The 16953-nt window shown below is 40.9% G+C and overlaps 1 long non-coding RNA gene across 1 annotated transcript; it reads right to left on the bottom strand.

The window, feature by feature from the left end:
* Positions 1 to 1381: 1381 nt before the first annotated feature.
* On the bottom strand, positions 1382 to 16677 carry LOC127536678 (uncharacterized). Its single transcript, XR_007945775.1, has 3 exons — positions 16332 to 16677; positions 15876 to 15931; positions 1382 to 1970 (listed from the first exon to the last, which is right to left on the bottom strand). It is a non-coding gene; the product is annotated as an uncharacterized LOC127536678 (long non-coding RNA).
* Positions 16678 to 16953: the final 276 nt, after the last annotated feature.

The following is a 16953-nucleotide window of genomic DNA, read 5'->3' as shown; positions in this document are numbered from 1 at the left end:
CGCCAGTGCATTTCAGTGGTGTGCCCTTGAAGTGCACAAAGTGCTTTACAGTAAAACAAATATACCGTTTTCAAATATTGCAAGATAACACTAGATAATTTCTGCAACCTGTTTGCCTCTACGATCAGCTGCCATCTCCCCAGCGTGATATGGTTCTCTCTCCGACTTCCGCATTTCAGAAAAATTAAAAAAAAAACCGCGCGGTCTCGCTTTCCAGAACCGCGGAGGAGGCTGGGACTTGTAGGACTCTGGGACGTGTAGGACTCTACTGCGCATGCTCTTACCGTCAAAAATGCTAGTGCGCATGCTCCAAAATCCCAGAGTCCCAGAGTCCTACAAGTCCCAGCCTCCTCCGCGGTTCTGGAAAGCGAGACCGCGCGGGTTTTTTTTTAATTTTTCTGAAATGCGGAAGTCGGAGAGAGAGCCATATCACGCTGGGGAGATGGCAGCTGATCGTAGAGGCAAACAGGTTGCAGAAATTATCTAGTGTTATCTTGCAATATTTGAAAACGGTATATTTGTTTTACTGTAAAGCACTTTGTGCACTTCAAGGGCACACCACTGAAATGCACTGGCGGAATCCCAGAATCAGGCAGCCACTTACCTCTGGTGTGTGTGTGCCCTGAAGAGATAGTTCACCAGTTTACTTGAAATGTTAAGGATTGCAAAGTGTGTATTTAAAAGAGCTTGTATTTTATTTTTCTATTTTATACGATCACAGACTGTTGTTATTGAAGATGTTTGTCAAGTTTACTTGAAATCTTATAGATTGTATTTGTTTAAAGTGTGTATTTAAAAGAGCTTGTATTGTTTGGGACCAATAAAACTGACACTTTGTATATCTTTGCTTCTGTGTCATTTATAAATGCTTTATAAAGCATAGATAGTCCTCACTTTAGATGGACTCACGGAATATACTTAACTAATGAGTAGTAACCGCATTAATAAGTTATTCATGGAGTATGAATATGTGTTTGTAAATCATATACTAACACAGTTGCTAACCCTTTATAAAGTATTAACAACTGAGGTTATCAATGAGCAACAAAACATTTTTAACCGGATTTATTAAGTGCTTAGTAATGCATAATAAATGCCACACAGATCATGAATTCATGATTAATTAAGCACGTATAACTAATTAGTTACAAATGATGAGTTAACAATGAATTAAGCACTTTACTAATCTTTAACTAATGCTTAATAATGTGTTAGTTGAACATTTAAAACTGTCTTTACTAATGCTTTGTAATGCATTACTAATGGTGAATTCATGATGAGTTCATGAGGATTTAAGGATTAACTAATGCTGAAATTATGCTGAACCAATGCTTAACTAATGCTTAATAGTGTATAGTTATTATAAAGTGTTACCGCAGGTGCAAATAAAGAAAATGCCTTGAAACAGATTTTACGACAACATTTCTCTCTTATTTCTAATCCTGACATGTTATTCTCTCTGATCGTGTCTCTTCTTGGCTTTATTACGCCGTGTTGGGGTTTCTCTCAGATGTTCATGAGCAGACGAGAAAGCGCTCACCTTCTACAGTTACACTCTCGCGCCAGCTGGACTAAAATATTTGCAGAAGTAAACCATTACGAGGCAAAATGTGAGCGAAGGGAAAACATGAAACCATGTAATTATGGACTAATGCAGCCTGAAGGAGCTGCAGGGTTAATTCAGCCCAACTTTAAATGTTAACAGTCACGGGACTCTTCTGCATCCACGGCGCCTCCAACAGTTTCTTTTCTCTGTTAACAGTCGACATGTGATGGGTTTTAGTAACAGTAGCAGCAGGAATCAGACGTGGAGGAGAAAATGAATCCCCCGCTGGGTGATACCAGAGTGTTAACTATTAGACTATATCCTTAAAGTGGACAGATAAAAGTCTGTAACTCTGTAACTATGACTCCCACACAAGGTCATGTGTCTTCTCCTTGCTGCTGTTTCCATGGCAACAGGTCCACAGCTATAAAGTAGAGAGAAACAAACAGATGAGAAATTAGGCTTTTTTCCAGCTCACATTACAGAGAGAACATGTTCAAACATATTCAGAATTAATGAATGTAAAGTCAAAATTAAAGACACATGAATCAGACAAATCCTCAGATATTAAAGCAAGTTAAAGATTTACACTGTAGGAAAGCGTAGGGTTTTTAAATAGTTTTTAAACTGTTATTTTATAGATTTTCTGCTGTTTTACACATAATAACCAGAAAATCACAGAAAAAAAGCATGAATTTACATGTTCATTGTTTAAAAACAAAACACACACAAAAAACTGTAAATAATCTGTATTTTTTAAAAATGGTAATGCATTCTTTTACCATGTTTGACTGTACAATTACATTTTTTTAAAATATAATTTTACAGATATTTACTATTATTTGTATTGGTAGATAGACTTTACCAACACAAAAATCACAAAAAAAGTATTAATTACCATTTTTATTATTATCATTATTATATGCAGCTAAAAATGTCATGTTTCCTATAAACAAACAGGCAGAAATAGTAAATAATGTCCACATCACATCATTTTTACAAAAAAAAAGGCATTTATTCTTTCACAACACTGGACTGTAAAATTACACTATTTTTACTGTAAGTCAGTGAAAAATATCCATATTTGTTATTCAAAGAAAAATGATGAATATTAAGGACTGAAATGTTTTTTAACTGATATTTTATGTATTTTTCCTGTCTTAAGTTACAAGTAATATATAGTTAAACCACAGGAAAAAAAGTATTATTTTAGATGTTGACTGTAAAAAAATGCTTAAAAAAGTTACAATTTCAAATGGCATTCACATTAAAAAGAAAGAATGCTGATATTTGTACAAGTGGTATTTTTTTCTTTTATCAAGTTTGACTGCAAAATTACACGGTTTTACAGTACCTAAATCTGCTGTTTTCTGGTAACTGTGGTGACAGATTTTCAGTTTTTTTTTTTTTACAGGATTTATTTTTACAGTGTACCATGAGTATGCCAGCTTGCTTAAGGTAATAAACTGAAACAGCTTTTTTTCCCCAACTACAAAAATGAAACCTTCAGACTGAAAAGAGCACTTTGATATTTGAGAAAAAATTACCTTAATTTGCCTCGCTGTAACAAATTCAGTAAAAAATAACGTTTACGGAATCATTATAGTGTCATTACCGTAATTTAATTTTCTAAAATCTAATTTGAACAAGAAACATTCCCTGAAGGTTCTCTGAAGGTTCCTGTTTTCCTGTGATGTGTCCCTAAGTGCATTTTTAAATGTTAAACGAGCAGGTAGAGATCAATTCAAAAACATCTGAAACAATGAAGGATGAGGCAGGTTAATGAAGTCACATCAAGTCAAATTCGTTTATAAAGCACATTTGAAATGACACAAGCTGAACCAAAGCGCTGTATAGATTATAAATGACAATCCACAATGAATAAAAGACAAATCTTAATAAAAACACATTGAAAGAAAGAAAAATCAGGTGAAGATTTAAGCTAAACTGCACATGAACTCAAACCTTTATGGGAGCATTTATTCAGCGTAAAGTGATTAATAATATTTTGGGCTGCCTAAATCAAGTTGCTCCTCTGATAGTGCTTCATGAAAACTTTCTGTTCTGTCAGTTTTTCCAGAAGCCTCTCATTTTTAATGGTCACTGTAATGCGAGTTGGATTATAGAACTGTTGGTGCCCGATGGAAGATTTATATCTTTGTTTTTCCTTTCCACGTCTCCTCCTCCAACCCGCTAATCAACAGCAATAAGTTTGGTGACCTGTGTCCCCAGGTGTGGGGGTGAGGGGTCGGGGCTTTACGGCGGAGCGGGTGGAGGTCGGGACCTGAGCTCCCAGGAATCCGGGTGTCGCCATGGCAATCACAATGGAGCAGTGGGAATGACAGGTATCCCCCCGGGGGCCGTAAATAACAGATATGCTCTCATACTTCTGGGAGGAGGGCTGGAAGTCTGGCACAGCTCAAAACAGGAAATAAGCACGAGAGGGACGGACGGGGGGAAAACAAAAACAGACAAATGGGAAAAGATAATTGCATTTGAGGAGGAAAGGAATGCCACCAGCTGAGGGGCACAAGCTCATATCCAGCTCATAAAACCTCGCAAACCCACAGTCTACAGGGAACCGAAACCTCAAGTCTGTTGCTGTTGGAAAATCTGGATTAGACTGAGATCAGTTTCATTTATCTGTGTATAAACATCCAGTAAAATCAGAGAAAAAAAGCATGAATTTACAACCTTTGACCTCAAAAATCTGTATATTTATAAAGGGGATTCCTTCTTACATGCGACTATAAAATGACATTTTATTGTATTTAAATCAAGAAAAAAATCCTTATTTTAAAGATATTTGCCGTTATTGTTACTATTTCTACGTTTTGTGAACACTGCAGAATATCACCAGTTCCATTTTTTTGTTTTTTCTTTTGGTGGATTTGTTTTTACAGTGAACCATGAAGCATGGCAGCTGCTTAGAGGACAGATTTTGATCAACTAATGATGAAAAACATACTTAGATTTAAGGGAATACTTTGGTATTTGAGAGCATTTTCTGATTTACTGTAATATGCAACTGTAATGTGTGAATTGAACTGAGATCAGTGTCTTTTCTCTGTGTATAAATATCCAGTAAAATCAGAGGAAAGGTTATTAATTTACAAAAACAAGAAAAATAATCCTAAACAATAAACAGCAACTTCAAAAATCAATATTTTCACAAATGATAATTTGTTCTTTTACAACATTTACCCTTAAAACTATCCTTTTTACTGTTAAATCAGCAAAAATTATTGTCATTTAACAGATATTTCCTGTCATTTAAAAGAAAAATTCTGTACATTAATAACTGAACGTTGTTCAAAAAGCTGTTTTCCTTGTTTTGTTAATTTTCCAATAGTTTCAAGTAAATATCAAGTAAAATTGTATTGCATCTGCATTTTTGATAAATCGTTCTTTTACCAAATGTGATTATATAATTACAGTTTTTAGTAGCTTTTTAGTATTTAGCTCAGCTAAACATCTAATTATTTTACAGATATTTGCCTTAATTTTCACCATTTCGACAATTTTTGAACATTACAGAATTCCATCATTTCAGACGGATTTATTCTAGCATCCTTGCTGATGTTGGTCATCGTTGTTGTTTTATTACAGATCTGTTTTTACAGTTTACCTGAAGACGGCAGTTTGCCTAAATTATGTCAAACTCAAACAGCTTTTGATTTGGACTTTAGATTTAAACACTTTGATGCTTTGAGTTTCTTCACTGTAACTAATATCTGGATCAGACCGACATCCATTTCATTTATCTGTGCCTAAACATCACAAAATATTCTTTAAAAAATGGGGGAATGATTGGAAATTCCATTGGTGAGCTAAAAGGAAAGGAAAGCTGAAGAATAAATACTGGTTTCACAGCCTTCACATTGTCAAAATTTGAGTAGGAAAGCAGGCTTTGCTGAGAAACACTTTTGCTCTTAGACGCCAAAATCCTCCAGATCACTACAGGCACAAGCTTGAGACGAGTCCAGCTTCGTCCCAAACACTTTGCCTGTCTGGCTTGTCAAAATGCAGAGTGAGGAGTGAGGAGGAGGCGAGTTGTTGTAGCTGAATCTGGATCCAGCAACACTTTGCTTTGGACCGAGCGAGCGGGACACAAGTCGAGTGTAATGGAACTGAAAGTAGCTCTGAGCCAACACGCTTGTAGATGCAGAGCCAAAGAGAGGCAGTGGACGGTGTTCGGCATCAAAACACACGAGCGTACGAGTCCGGAGAGAACAGTCACACTCTGTCTGATGCTGCTTTGCCATCGTAACCTTCTAAAAAGAGAGGTTATGGTGGTAAAACCTTCTTTAGAACCGTCTTCTGCATGTAATTTTTGCAGGATGTGTGAAATTTGAAGAGTTTCCTGCAGCAGAAGCCACACCAATCCTACACCTGCACCATTAGATCCACTCATTTTTCACTGCATTATTCGAAAAGTCTTTGTTTTCCTGCATTCACATAACTTATCGATCCAACCCAACAATCCCGACCTCGGAAACCGGATACGGCGGCTCTTTCTGCACTCTGTCAGCCGATCCGAGACAGAATGAGGGACTCAGGTGTATACAAAATAAAGAGATGTGGAGGCGCGGCCCATCTCTGGAGGAAGAGCGAGGGAGGGGAGTCCTTCACCCACCCCCAGGGTAGGTCACAGTCCCTGACCTCTGACCTTGCCATGAAAGAAGGGAATTTAAGGGGAGGGAGAGAGCAACATGTCTGAGCAGAGCGAGTGGGAACAAAGACTTGACACAAGCGGCACGTCGAGTGCGTTTAAACTGGGACTGTTGTGTTCATTATAACAATCCCCAGTAAAAGAGCTGAACTTTTACATTTTGCAGTAAACTCTGAGTGTAAATCCTCGATCATCACGCAGCTTTCTGTGACTGTTCCTGCAATCAGCCCGAACATTATCACACACCTGAGCGACGCCGATCACTCAACGCCACAGATGTTTGTTCGTCTCTGTTGTTCTTCACTTCTCTTCTTTAATCTGAATTAAAGGGCCCAGGTGACCCCCTCGCCCCCTCGTACATCTGTCTCGATAGCCATGTGCCATCCAGATGTGGACATACCCGACCCCGAAAGCTCAGAGCAGTCCGGTAGAGGCGTCGGTAGATGGCAGCACACCGGGTTTACACACACTGCAAACACCAAAGCTATGTTTGAAAGGTCTTAAAGTCGCTGTTTAAAAAAAAGCGGTCGTGTGTGTGAAGCATTCTTGTGAAATGTTTGGGCTTCCACTTCATGTTCAGCTGTCAAACTAGCAGCTGAATCCCGGCAGATTTTGTTATTTAAAGAGTCGGTTTTGTATATGAGTGAATTTATAAAGATTCTCACAATTTAATTCAAAGTTATGACCTCATTCGTTAGAAATAAAGTCACTGACAGCATGTGACTTCTCCTCTCCTTCCTCTAAACGTCATCGCCTCCTCTGCTCCAGATGTTCGGTGTCAATAAAAACCTCATTGAGAAAAAGTTGTAAGTTATGTTTGTGTGTGTGTGTTGGAGTGTGTGTCTTTCTCTGGCAGCGGCCCAGCCAGCAGCTGCTCGCGAAAATATTACATTCGCTTTTGTTTTTTCTTTTAACACGCTAAAATAAATCTGTTCCCCATGGGGAGCGAGGGAGAGTATTTAATGATAATAATTATGTCAGCGGATGGTGAGGGAAAGCGGTGCCGATAGGGTCAGTTTTGGGTGGAGGAGGTGTGGAAGACTAAAAACTTGCATCATAAAAACAAAGGCTGGGAAACTGCAAAGAGCGTGATCACATCCGGTCAAAAGAAACGACGAGGGTTCACGCTAAACTGAGGCGAAGACAAATCCACAGGAGTCAAGAAATTTGCACTCGGGGCTTTATGAAACAGCCTCCTAAATATACAAAGAGGGGGAATAGAGCTGGAGAGAGACTTGAAGGAAATAACAGAAGCAGCTGGAGTTCCTGGTGAGTTCTGAGATCAGCCAGAGGCCGAAGCAGCTCAGAGACACATGAAGGCACACTCCATACACTCAATCCTTCGCCTTATAGTATGCAGCCACTGTCTGTCCAATTAGTACGTTGGTTGTTTAGGGTGAATCAGCACGGCCTGTACAAACAATCCCAGTGACATGAGGTGAAAACTTTCAGTCTCTCTGAACGCAGTTAGAGACCTCAGTTAACACTCAGCTTACAAAATACCAAAGAAGATGTCCATCCATCCTCTATACACCGCTTTATCCTCACTAGAGTCGCCAGGGGTGCTGGAGCCTATCACAGCTGACTCGGGTGAAGGCAGGGGACACCCAGGACAGGCCGCCAGTCTGTCTCAGGGCGACATATACAGACAAACAGTCACACTCACATTCACACCTACGGGCAATTTAGAGTTATCAATTAACCTCAGCATATTTTTGGTCTGTGGGAGGAAGCCAGAGTGCCCGGAGAAAACCCACGCATGCACAGGGAGAACATGCAAACTCCATGCAGAAAGATCCCAGGCCCAGGCCGGGATTCAAACCAGGGATCTTCTTGTCGCAAGGCAAAGTGCTAACCACTACGACACTGTGCAGCCACCAAAGAGGATGTGAAAATGAAAATTGAAAAGCAAGGCTCACAGCTTATTTATGTAAATATTAAGCTCATATTTTAAATTTAAAACCCACAAAACATCTTAAAAACCCCATTCCCAATCCTGATGTCCACCGATAAAGTCATCTGTCTCCTACAAAACAAAAGGCAGGTCTTGCAGAGCTTTATTATGAAATGTTATGCTAAAATTATATGTTTAAAAGGCACAACGCTGCATAAAACCACCATTCATAGAACTTAAACTGGGCTGAAACGTGGCCGGTGGCTTAAACTTTAACTCGTTTCGGACAGGACACCAATCAATTCATCTGCCTCCTGCAAACTAAAAGACAGGTCTTACAGAACCTCACAGCTTTAATATTTGAACTGTAGGCTCATATTGGGAGTTTAAAAGCCACAAAACTGCATAAAAACACATTTACTAAAGGTGTACTAGAGGTACGGACCCGTTAAGGTCACTGAAGAGCTGGCGCCAGTTAACTACTATTTGCTGCACATTACAGGCAGTTTATATGAATGACTTTGACGGCGAACATTGTATAATTTAACCAAAAATACACCGTCTCCTCTCACACTTTAGACATTGCAGTTTTTACGCTTTTAGACGCCGTGTCTAAATTGTTTGAAGTCCAGTTCCTATTGATTAGTTTACCGCGTTCAGTGGTGGAAGCGGCTGACGAACTCCATTGCAAATGTTCCCATTTAATTTCGGACGCTAATTTACAAGATAAAGTTAAGGATGTCGAATATGAAACAAACACTCGTGAATGGTGAGGAGCAGCTCTTTAATTCGGCATGAATTAAAAAAAAACACAAACTCGATTTACTGTGATATTGTGAGATTTGTTTGTGGTGATGTAACTTAGCCATTCAACAGAGTCCGCTAACATTAAAGTGACTGACGTGCAGTGTCTGTGTTGACAGACGTAGAAAATACGTCAGGGTTTTGTTCAGGTTGTTAATATGTAATAGTCTGTCGCTACTTTTGAAGGTAAAAAAAATACTTGTAGTTTGCTGGCTGTTAGTTACGCCATTTGTTTTGTTTGCTGTTTGTGCTTTATTAGAACAGGGTCACGTGAATAAAAAGTTTTGCTATTTTTAATAGTAGTGCTGATTTCAACCCCCAAATCGCTGTCCGTGAAAAAGTCAGATAATGATATTTATAAGACATTATACATGATACAAAAGAGAACAGCAGATGACTGACATGACAGGCTCGGCACGCAGATTCACCTCGAATCATGGAAGCGCCTTCATCACTCGGATTACCAAGCCGGCTCATTAATATTTATGTACGTCGGATTACCAGCCAATCACAAAGCGCGTTCATCAGCCGGCTCATTAATATTCCTGTAAGTCTCATTAATATTTATAGTAAGGGAAAGTGCCGTATCCATAGGCCACAGGCTACGGGTACGGGTCCATATCTGTGGACACTACCTTTACAAAACCTTAGCAGGACTTGAGACTCGACAGGTGGCTCAAACCTTTGCTCATCTTGGACAACCCAGATCTCATCGACCAAATTATCTACCTTCTAAAAGGGAAAGCTAGGTCTTACAGTGCTTTAAAATTAAATATTAGGCTCATATTGGAAGACACAAACCAGCATTAAAACACCATGTGCATAAACTGGACTTGAGATTGATGAGTGGCTTGAACATTTACTCATCTTGAACAACACTGACCTCCAACGACCAAATCATCTGCCTCCTACAAGATGAAAGACAGGTCTTACAGAGTGTTAATATTAAATATTAGGCTCATGTTGTCAATTTAAAAGATAAAACTGCATAAAAACACCATTCACACAACTTAAACTGGACTTGAAATCTGGCTGGTGGCTTGAACTTCAACTGCCTCAAGACTCATCTTGATCTCCAACAATCCAATCAGTTGTTTACCTCCTACAAAATAAAAGGCAGGTCTTACAGAGCATTGCAGCTTTATTATTTATATTTAGGCTCATATGTTTAGTTTAAGTGATGAAACTGCACAGAAACACCATTCACACAGCTTTAACAGGACTTGCAACTTGACAGGTGTCTTCAACTTCTGTGATCTCCACTGACCAAATCAGCTGCATCCTACAAAATAAGAGGCCCTGATAAAGGCTCTAAACTTCTTCCCAACTTTTTTTCTTTCTCTCTGCTCACCCTTCACCTCAGTGCCAATCCATACCCTCCAAATGCTCTCTCACAGATGAGGAATTTCAACCCATCCCAAGCTGCAAATTCACCATATATGTATGACTTTTTCCCCCTCCTCCCTCACCCACCTCCTCACCCGATCTTCCTCTCGTCACTCTTCATTAGAGGAGCAGGGTGCACATTTTCTCAGTGCCCGAAGCTTTCAGCGGCACAACACACTCTTTCCCTGTCCGATTAAGCACACTAACAAGCTTAGCCGGATCTGTGAAAGCCAGATTTACCGCCGTTCCTCTGTGCTGGTAATTATTGGCAGAGTGCACTGTAACAATTCTGGTTATAAAACCGCTTACTGCTCTGTCACGGTCCACCTCCCCACTGACCCTCCAACCCTCCATCCTCTCTTCACACCCTCTCCCTCGCTCGTTCTGCTGCAGCCTCTCCTCCAGTTTAACTCCGGGATCCTCGGTGGAGCCAAGGAGCTAAGAGAGCCAGAGAGAGAGAGAAGCCCTCTCTTCATGGAGAAGGGGGGAAAAACGCTGAGAACAAGTCAGAGTGAGAAAGGAGGCCATTGTAGGGGGCTGGCCTGTGGACAAGTCACCCATTCAGATGCGGCCAGCCGTGTACAATGGCTAAACTAACATCACTGACATTTGGAGTTGCCCAAGCTTTAGAGCGAGAGGAAAGGGGAGGAGTGTGGGGAGGCATGGAGGCTGCTGAGAGGAGCAGTTTTTTTGGAAAAGACCCTTCAGAGGCACCAGCCATTGATCAAAAATTCATGTCAGTGGCTGGGATCAGACCAGCGTGCCCTCTGTTAGCTTTCATGTGCTGGAGGAGGGGAGGACATGTGAGATAGGCACCTTTTTCAAACCCAGTCTCCAAGGACCCAACCGGGCCTTCGACAACGGGCCACCCAGGGGCCACCGGGGGCCAGAAGGGCGATAGAGAACAGGCAGATGCTTGATCAAAGCGCTCAGATAGCACTGCTGCTTGTTACACTCTATTGGTCGCCATTAAGGGACACAGTGCTTTGATTAATGATAAAGTGAGCAGCCAAGTGGCCTTCATGGCAGCTACTAATGAGTCCTTCAACTGCTCTTGACTGATATGGATGTGGCCTGGATTGGTGACAGTGGTTGGCCAGACGGAGATTTTCTCCAACTAAAATTCCTCAGTTAACGGCTTCAGCATGATAAAGTTTGAGGTGAACTGAATTTACTCGAGCAGCCGAACTCTGAATTTGTCAAAACGTCTACTGCGCTCTTGTAAATTCCCCAATAAAATGGAAAAAGTAGTGTCCGGGGCACAATGCCATTCTGTGCATTTTATAGATTCGATGGAAAATTAGCTTTAATGCGAACAAGGGAGGGATTTTGTTCCATGTTGGATGGTTCTGCTGCTGAGACCATTTATCTGGTGATAACAGCTGTATGCAAAGCAGCAGAATACTTATTTTTGCACAAATTTGATGCAAAAACTGACTCAAAAAAAGAAATAAACATAAAAATGAGCCTTGTAAATCTGTCTGAATCTCCTGTAGAGTGTAAGCCAGATCAGAAATTATCATTGGGAGCGGTCAGCAGTCAACAATTTCAGAGTTTCATAAATATTCTGACACTTCAAATCTTGTAGTTACACCAGTGAATGTATACAAAGATGGTATGAACCCACAGGTTTCCTGAATAGCAGTTTTGAAGCTCTGTGGCGAGGTTCTGTTCATCACCATTGATTACTGAAGTCTATCTATCTATCTATCTATCTATCTATCTATCTATCTATCTATCTATCTATCTATCTATCTATCTATCTATCTATCTATCTATCTATCTATCTATCTATCTATCTATCTATCTATCTATCTATCTATCTATCTATCAAGCCAGAATCCTTAATCATAACCCAGAATCTATTTTTTGAGTTGATTACATAAAAAGTAACATCTGAAGAATCTGTAAATGTCTGTTTATTCTGTGTGTGTGTTTCTTTGCCATATGTATTAAGAATTTGCTTCAATTTATTTCAAGAATCTTAAATTATTTTCTTTAAAAAGTTTTCTTGAGGGATGTTTGAAGAATTTCTAAAACGACGTAGGTTTTCATCTAACAAAGACCAGTTATTTAGAGTTTTTGATGTTTTTAAGCATTAGTGTGCATCTGTATTTCTGCTATGTTTTTTTAAACAATATTTTTGTTTAATCATTTGTTCGTTTGATACAATCACTGCTTGTCTAGTGGAAGTCTGAAACAGATTTTAGCTTTCAGACTGAGTCACACAACATATGGCAATTCTTTAAAAATCACTACAATCCATCCCTCTCATAAGATATTTCTCATATTAGCTGCACTTTGCGAGCACTGCTTCAGTAAGGGCCACCTGTATGAAACAGGCAACAGGTGACGCAGTGGCTCTAAAGCGATCACAGAAAGAGCTGCGGTGCTGTGGAGCGCAATAATGCTGAATTGTTGGCTAAAGGGTTTGACTTTAGGATCCAAATGTTAATCAGAGCAGCCAGGGAGCCAAGAGTTTGATGCAGTTCCACCATCTTTTTGGCCAACAGTTATCTGGTCAAACAACTGGGACGTGGGGTGCAGTGGTCTCACAGCTGGCTCCGTCTCCGGAGTATTCAGCCCAGGGTGCTCCAAGAAAAGGCCACATCAACACTCGCCGGTCCGATGACGTCCACGGTCGAGAGAAGGCACCCACTTTGTTTAAACAAGCCTGTGCGTGCAGCTGAAGGGGTAAACAAGGCCGGACCACCTAGCCTGCTCTGGCTCGCCTGCCAGCCTGGAAACCGCCTGGCACGGGGCTGAAGTTACAGTGTTCCCGCCTGGGCCGGGCCGGTAGCGTCATTTATAACGATCCAGCCTCCTGTTCTGTGTCTAAGTCCTTCTTCCTCATGTCTGCGATTCAGCGGGGGCGGTTCAGTCCTCTGAATGCAATAACAGCTGCTAAGAGCAACAAACTGAGAACCTGATATATACTCTGCAGCGCTGACCCCTGAACGTGAATCAGACCTGGACAGGAGGTAGTTGGGCATGGGTCATGAGCAGAGTTCCCTATAATGTCTCATAGGTCTAACCACCACCAGGCTATTTTAGGTCATCCTCCTCGCATCAAAAGGCCGTTCAGCAAAGAGTGAATGTTTCCGGATTGATTTAAGAGAGACAATGTTTTGTGGGTTATGTTTTCGTGGTTCTGAAATTACATTGTCGTTTCACTTTGTTGTTTATTTTTGAATCCGGTCATTTGCTGTGGTCCAGCGTTTGTGCAAAGACATCACAGCGATGCCTGGAATGCCTTTGACACAATGTTCCCAAACAGATGCTTTTCACGAGACACTCGACTTACGAAGCTGCTGATGTGCTGCTGCTGCTGTGTTTGGACAAGAAATGAGGCGTCCAAACATTTCGCCCTCGCGGAGATGACTGGACGTATGCATGCTGTGTGTGCTCAGAGATTAACACGTACTGTGAACCAGCACATCGAGGGCCAGCGGTTCCTTCGTCATGCATTCCCAGGGTGCACTGCTTTAACTGACAGCTGTGGAGGCCTGTTAACACCCTCATCGCCGATGTGATTATGACTCTCTAAAGATACTGAACCACACGCAGCTCCTGTCGGACAAAGACGGGCCTGTCCCCGCTGCCCCGGAGATCCTGACACAACCCCAGCTGGAACAGACGCCACGTTTATCTGGGCCGCCATCCAGCTCACCTTCTGTGTCCCGGGAGGTGAGGCGCACGGGGGAGCAATGTTCCCCTTGGCTAACAGAGGAGGGGGTGTTACAATTGATACTCACACTGTACACAATCAACACTCATAACATGCCATGCCGGGCCACCCCCTGAGCCAAAAGGCCACCCAACAAACTTCGCTCACAGTGACTCGTGTTGTTGAATGTTTTTCCCATTTGTTGACGTTTTGAAAATTTTTGCAATCTGTGTGTCCCGGGATTCCAATGTGTATTTTCAATTTAATATCAGCGAGGCCCAAATGAATGATGGGAAATGAGTAAAACATCCCTGTCCTTCGAAAAACGAGGGATGTTCTGCCAACACCTCGGTTCATCTGGGAGAGGCATTTCTGCAGCAGTGATTAAAAAAGTGATTTAATAGGAAACACGGAGAATGTGGCTGCGGAGAGCTTCGTCATGACGGTTTATATCACCTGAGACATGACTGTGTGTCGGATCTGTAACAAATGTGCAGAAAAATGTTAGTTTTGCTGCACTGATGGAAGGTCAACACAGACTACATGATGTCACTGACGGGAAGGAAGTAAAACATCCAAGAAATAATTTTACTGCTGGGCGTGTGACCCATGTTTTGAGCTTTCAGACCTCACAGCATTCTTGCTTCATTACAGCAACAAAAAACTTCAGATACATGTTGGACACCTTACAAATATGACATGATCTCCATTAAATAGAGATGTCATGTGCACTAATCGCTGCAGTAGCTCATATGCAGAAAAAAATGTAAGATTTCACTAAAGCTTTAGATCACAGCCTGCAGCATGCAGTGAAACTAATCCTTATCTACAGTTTTTTTGTGCATGCTAATAGAGAGTGCACCAATATAAATTAGTGTTGTGGCTCTGGAGAAGCAAATGTGATTTATTTCTCCACAAAATGTGCCAAACAGTGAACCCTGGTAGAGAGTCAGTGGCTCAAGCTGCCTGAACCAAGTAATGCAAGTTCAAGATTAATGCCGAGCTGTTAAACAGTTTAAAGATCAGAAAGTCATCAAAAACTATCCTTCATCTCCCATATTAAGCAAGGCACCTTTTACAATATTGACAATATCCCAAACAAATAATTTCACTGGATCATGAAGAATATACACTGCCCAAGTTTCTATCCAGTAGAGGTCGACCCACAAATCTTAGGATTGGTGGACAGTCTGCTCTAACACTTGAGCCATGGCCACCTCATGGGTAAGCCACTAAGACATGAAGTTAAGGGAAAAGGCTGGAACATTTACCATTTTATCGCACTTAAACTATAATTATGCCTCAAGAGAACAATGTGGGAATCCCTGAGATGGAGAAGGAAGCAGCACACAGATGCAAAGCTAAGAAAAGTTATAGTTTACAAAGGAGAGCGCTGAAATAATTTCTAAATTCTCAACATGTGTTGAAATAAACAAGTGAACGAGTGGCATACAGGTTAATGTTGGACAGTGGGAGAATTTTGTAGGTAGAGTTGCATGATAGTGACTATTACAAAAGGTTATAAATGAGTGTAATCCATAGAGTTTGTTGACTTGAATATCAGCTCAACAGTCTTCTGATGCGTTTGCTAAAGTACCACACATTTTCCTGATATAATAGGTACTCATAATTATAAAAGAACCATGTGTCTTGCCTATACTCTTTTTGTTGTTGAGTGTTGCCCTTTCAGAGGCTATGATAGTTCTTGGATAAAATCACAATACATTTATAAGGAGCTGCAGAATCCTCCCCCTAACTTCAATTTTCAATTCAATTTTATTTATATAGATTCACAGCATATGTCACCTCAAACTGCTTAGCATAGTAAGGTACAGACCTTACAAATTACAAGCAGACAACAGAAAACCCAACAATCCAAACTTCACCCAGAGTGAAACATACTTACAGGATAAGGTCCTCAAAATGAGAGATTGTTGCTGAGTAGTTTCAGTTCAGTGTGCCCTGTAATGACAGAAATTTTGAATAGTTACAAAACTACTTGCTTAAAGTTTAAATCTCGAGATTTTCCCTCTTTATTCCACAGATTTTGCATCTTCTTGCCTTATGTATTACAATTCTTATAATTAGCAAGACAAACAAACAGGCAGTAATCTAAAGCTCTCTGTTCTTTTGTGAATCGCATATTTACCATCTGCAGGAAGGTGTTCAAAAAGCAAAATTTCTATTCCATTAAGACTGAAAAGTGATTGAGTTGAAAGGCACTTATTCATTATTTTCATATTTGATCATTTTCTGATTCTTTTATCATATATCTTCTAGGTGTCAAACAAAAGTTTTGTGGAAGAATTCAACTTGAGACTCACAGCAGACCACAATTACGTTGACGAAGCTCAGATCTTACCAGTGACCTTGAGCTTTGTGTTGACATCTCAGTAAATATCAGCAGCCTTGACAGCAAGCAGCGCTCCCATCTCTGTTTTTCATCGACTCAAAAAGCTGATCAGAGAAGCAGGAAGTCGCCTGGAGCAATCAGAAGGATCAGACATTTCTGTCTGTCTGCTCTCTTGTCTTTCCATCTCAGTTCACGCAGATCGTCCATCCTGAACTGTTCGGTCCCAGTCTTTGCTCCTCCAACAGCATAATTCAATTGTCTTTTTATCCACAGGCGATGAATAACCTCTGAATAGTAAATCAGCGCCGTGGCGTCTCATCTCTGGACTGGAGCGCAGCTCTAATGGGTCCACAGGGGCCTGGATGGAGAGAGACCAAGCAGGCTTCATTCCATCCCCTGCTGGTACAAATCAAAATAAAAGCCCTTCTGAAAGGCTCAGCATGTGCTCAAGTCATCTGAGGCCCCGTCGAGGATAACCCGGCAGAAAATACATCCCTGAAATTCATACACATATTGACAGGCAGACAAATCCAAAGTGTCTTCCTGTCTCGAGTACACCTTCTCAATCTCTACATGGTGACCTGTGGCTCAGGGTGTGATGACGGACGAGTCTGTCATGTGTTTGGATGTC

Source organism: Acanthochromis polyacanthus, chromosome 13 (assembly GCF_021347895.1).
Source record: "Acanthochromis polyacanthus isolate Apoly-LR-REF ecotype Palm Island chromosome 13, KAUST_Apoly_ChrSc, whole genome shotgun sequence".
Classification (NCBI taxonomy): Eukaryota; Metazoa; Chordata; class Actinopteri; family Pomacentridae; genus Acanthochromis; species Acanthochromis polyacanthus.
This window is presented reverse-complemented; position numbering and strand designations above follow the sequence as displayed.